Raw genomic sequence first — 5,056 nt, 5'->3', positions numbered from 1 at the left:
AAAATAGCTTGGGCCACTATATCAACCCTAATATAAAGTTTTCGTATTGAACTTGTAAATTAGCCTGCTCACAATATTAATAGTTCCCAAAGAAAATGATCTGACCTTGTGTTTTGAAAACCATTTGGGCCTGTGCAGTGGAGCAAAGTTTTTATAAGAGAATCAACTTTATTTTCTAAAAAAGTATGCGTTTAACTCTAAAAATACCTCTCTAAAATATCTCTTTATGTTAAGGTATTCTTAGATACCTGAAACATGGTGTCAAGAACAAATAATTTTGAAAGAAATGCTTCATTTTTTTCTAGCGAAAACCATTACTTACGTCCTGAAAAGTTAAATAGCATCTAGAAAACCATGTGACTATTCCAATATAATGAATAATTATACTAAGTTCCAGTACTTGGAAGGGAAAGTGAGTGACTAAGTTTACTAACACACTTAAATGGCTTGTACAACCCCAACAAAACAAAGCAAAGTAGTCAATGCAAAGAGCAAAATGTTAGTCACAAGGTAATATATATCTTAATCTATGAAATGTGACAAAATTTGAGAGGAAGAAGGACGTCGACTCTTGACATGAACGAAGGCTGCTAGATGCGAGCACATGAATATGTTACTGATGCTTCAGATCTTGGAACAAGTCAGAGTTGTACTATAACTCCAAATGCCCTCCCAAGGGTGCTCATCAAAAAAGAAGAAGATGAAGATAAGGATTAGAAACTATTATTAACAAGGAGAAAGAAGTTTATATAACTTTAATTAATAAAGCCAGATAAAAGAATCATATGTAAGACAGACTTTCTCATGTCACATTCTCAGAACACAACACCACGATCAGTTTAAAAGAAGATCATTGTAGTCCCAATTGGTACTCAAACAACCAAGCGCTTCAAGCTAAATGTACAACAAGAACTTTTGATTAAACTAAAGCTTACTCAAACTTCAAAACATCATATTGTCTTATTCCTAAACAACATATATCCAGAGATACTTAGCATATTTTCTCTAGGTTCAACTAAGGAGAAATAAGTCAGCATATTAATTGCACCAGAACTTGAATATAGCAGCCCCACTCCCTCTTTTATGCAAGTTTTAATTTTTCCAAAATCTGAAAAAATCAAGTCATTCAAGCTCAAAAAGGGCAACGAATTCATGGTTTTAAGTATCAACAACCTTATCAAAAGGGAGGTACACCAGCAACCAAACTATAAATATAATCTTTTTTTTTCTTTCGTGGAAACATAAATGCACTAATCCAAAAATAAGTTCAGGTAATCCAATAAGGTTTTGACTCAACACACATATGGCATTTCACTTGCTTCAAGTGTTATCCATTTCAAGAGAAACAGATAGTCCCATTCAAATATGCTACTTCCTCCCAAAGGCTAACTACTTTAAGAGAAAACACAAACTTCAAACAATCTTCAATTAGACTAAAGATAGAGTTTTAACAAAGAGGTACTTTAAAGATGAAAGCTTTAGCCATTCTTCAATCCCCAAGTCAAATCCTCTTAGGTATATTATATACTGAAGCATAATACAGAAGACCAAAAACTGAACCAAATAACTTTTAACAATTGACAAGAAATACCATTCCTACAGCCGTAGTTTCTAAATGTACCATCTTGATCTCGAACAAACTATTGAAGGATTATTCACAGCTTATGTTAACCTTATGTGAATGTAGGTAAACTCTTACACACTAGTGACGCACATACTTTTTATAAACAAATTAAAATATCATTAATTTGAAAACACAAACCAGCAGGCCATTATAACAGCGTTTTGTATTCTTATGGCTTCTAAGTTACAATGACCAAATAATAAAACAGAGAAGAGAGACACTTAGCTATTGATTAACGACATGTTACACTGTTTCATACTATTCTTTCATGGGCGTCCATAAATAGGAAAAAGCAGTCACTGGATTCAAATATGTTCAGATTTTATTCACGAGCGGACAGGTTCATATATTCATGGATGGTTAAGTTCATGTAAAAATCTGAAAATCCTATAGCCATAACAACAGAACTCACAAACTCATAATAAGCTTAACCAAACTTGTCATTGAGATAGAAGATAGGCAACATGCACTTAATGCATAAGGGGTTTTAGGACTACGACCTACTGCTCCCTGATGCTTCCTTACCTTTTTTTTTTAAAGATCAAAACCAGTAACTTTTCTCTAATCAAAATAGTAACTTTTTCCTCTCAAGTCATAAGATACCATAGAATATTTACACATCGATTTCAAGAAAGGTTCATCGCAAAAACAGCCCCCCAGAAAAAAAAATAGAATTTACACGAGCGACATGTTAATCACACATCCGCCAAGTTGAACGAACGAAGCTATTTTTCTTACGATTTCTCAGAATCAATAATATGAAGAAAAAAAAATGAATTCATTAATCACCCCAAACAGAACTTAAGCTCCACAAAGACACTTCAATTAGTTATATATCCCTATATACATCTTACACTAGTACATCATATGAACAAGACCGAAAAAAAGTGCATTCTTATTCTTATTCAAATAACCAGAAAAACCTTTGCTACACTGTATAAGCACACCAAAACGGTAAACCGAAACAACCCCTCAAGATTAAAGAAAACTAATTTAAAGCAAGACGACATCACTGTTCACATGTTCTTCATGCTAAATTATCATTCTTTCTAAGTATAATAGCTTGCATTAACTATTTCATCACAAATTCAGAGCACACAGAGCAACAAAAATATTTAAATAGGTCGAGACGATACAAAAGACAAAACGACTCGACGACTACATTTTACTTCTAGGAAATTAAAGACGAAGAGAAGACGAGTGTGATTACCTTCTTCGGGACAGCGAACTAAGGCTATTGTCATCGTCGAGTCTTTGAATCCGCTCGAAGTAGTTTTTGCTTGGCCGAGAACTTGAAAGAAGATTTTGATAACGAAAAGACTTAACGAGTTAAAAAAAAGGAATTTTCTGAGAACCCCAAGTTTCAAAGCAATAGAAATTTTATGAGAGGGGAAAGCTTGTGAGAAATAAAAGGGGTTTTTATGGTTGTTCAACCTGTCCTTAACAACCCATGGATGGTCGTATTTATAGCAGAGATTAGGGGGATATGATAGCTTGTTCATGAGGCTTTTGCCTTTGAATTTCGAATTAAAGGGGGGGGGGGGGGATCTGAAATTTCGAAAAGATGAAATGATGAAGAAAAAGTGACGAATTCTCACCTTTTCAGATGGATTTGAAAGCTACAAATTCGTTGGGACTTCGAATTTAGTGGATTCTTTATGATTTTAGACTCCAACGGACTGAAACAAGCCTTTAGCCTATGGATTGTTGGAAGAGCGGTCTAGAATCCCAAAGACATTTGCGTGCTTTTCGATTTAGGGGCTGATTCGATTGGACGAGCTGTTCGAAGCTCTGTCACTTGAAGAAAAAGGGAGAAAGGGACAGGGGTTGATGGAAGGTGGCGTCAGTGACGCCGAATCAGCTTTAACCGATGGTCCGATGGGTAAAGGGGGGGTGGCGGCGATAGTTTCTGATTTTTTTTTTTGTTAGAGAAGTGTGAGGAAGAAGGAGGTTCTTTGGTCTGGTTAATGAAAGAAGGTTAGGGGGGTGCTTTTAGTTTTAGGTTTGGGCCGGGTCGGTGGATATTGGGCTGGGGCGTTTTTGGGCCACAGATTTTGGTTTAGGGGGAAAGAGAATTGACCCAATATTATGTAGGTGATTTAATTTCTAATCCTTTTTTTACTTCTATCAATTAATTAAAATACGCTTTTTTGTCCAATTAATTCCCAAAAATATACACCTATATAAATTACAATACAAGTAATTTAATATACGTCTTTAGTTTAAAAAAAAAAACAGAGTAAAAGATGATTAATACGGTAATAAGTAGGATTAAAGGAAAAATGTCTAACACCAATATTGATATAAAAATATCAACATTATTTTCGATTCATTTTAATTATAAAGTATGATGTTTAGTAATTTTTAATTATAAAAATATGATGTTTGGTACTTTTTACAAAACAATAAAAATGTTCTTAACTTTAGAGAAATATATCTCGAAAAATAGCGTAATAATTAGTGAAAATATTCCTAACTCATTTTTTGGGGAATTTTCAGGACTAAGAAGCATAGTGAAATTAATTAAACGAAAAAAGAGGGCCAAAATTGGGTGTCAACAGTCGTTACATCAGATACCAATTGGACCATCGCTCGTCCTCGAGCGAATAAGAGAAAAAAGGGAGCGGAAATACCTGAATTGGTAAACAACTGGGGATATTAGCTATGCATGTCGGACTTGGTCTCCCAAGTAGCCTCCTCAACAGGGCAGTGCTTCCATTGCACCTTAACCGAAGCAATCTCTTTCGACCTCAACTTCCGAACCTGCCTATCCAAGACCGCAATAGGTTCCTCCTCATAAGTCAAATTCTCATCAAGTAATATGGAATCCCAACGAGCAATGAAGGTATCATCGGCATGGTACTTCTTCAGCATCGAAACATGAAAAATCGGATGAACTCCCGCCAAGCCTGGCGTCAATGCCAACTCATGTCTATATCACCCACGCGGTCAACAATCTCAAATGGACTAATATACATGGGGCTCAACTTGTCCCTCTTACCAAACCTCATAACACCTTTCATGGGTCAAACCTTCAATAGAACCTAGTCACCAACAGCAAACTCTAAATCTCGAACCTTCCGGTCCGCATACACCTTTTGTCGACTCGAAAGTCGCTAAAAGCTTGGCCTGAATAACTCTCACTCTATCAAGGGACTCTCTCAACAGATCCATACTCCAAGGTCAAGCCTTGAATCCATCAAACCAACCAACCGGAGATCTATATCTCCTACCATATAAAGCCTCGTAAGGCACCATGCCAATATTCGAATGATAACTGTTATTGTACGAAAACTCCACCAATGGTAAGTGCTAATCCCAATGACCGCCAAAATCAATAACACACGCTCTCAACATGTCCTTTCAGCACCCGAATGGTCCCGCCCGATACTGGTCATCATTCGGGGATGAAAAGTTGTACTAAGATCCAAT

The 5,056-nt window shown here is 36.0% G+C and overlaps 1 long non-coding RNA gene across 1 annotated transcript; it reads right to left on the bottom strand.

Annotated features, from left to right (window-relative positions):
- Positions 1-419: 419 nt before the first annotated feature.
- Positions 420-3,537, bottom strand: LOC132056999 (uncharacterized). Its single transcript, XR_009415052.1, has 2 exons — positions 3,223-3,537; positions 420-2,915 (listed from the first exon to the last, which is right to left on the bottom strand). It is a non-coding gene; the product is annotated as an uncharacterized LOC132056999 (long non-coding RNA).
- Positions 3,538-5,056: the final 1,519 nt, after the last annotated feature.

This window comes from Lycium ferocissimum, chromosome 5 (genome assembly GCF_029784015.1).
Source record: "Lycium ferocissimum isolate CSIRO_LF1 chromosome 5, AGI_CSIRO_Lferr_CH_V1, whole genome shotgun sequence".
Taxonomy (NCBI): Eukaryota; Viridiplantae; Streptophyta; class Magnoliopsida; order Solanales; family Solanaceae; genus Lycium; species Lycium ferocissimum.
Note: the sequence above shows the minus strand (reverse complement) of the source record. Positions and strands in the feature narration are given on the sequence as shown.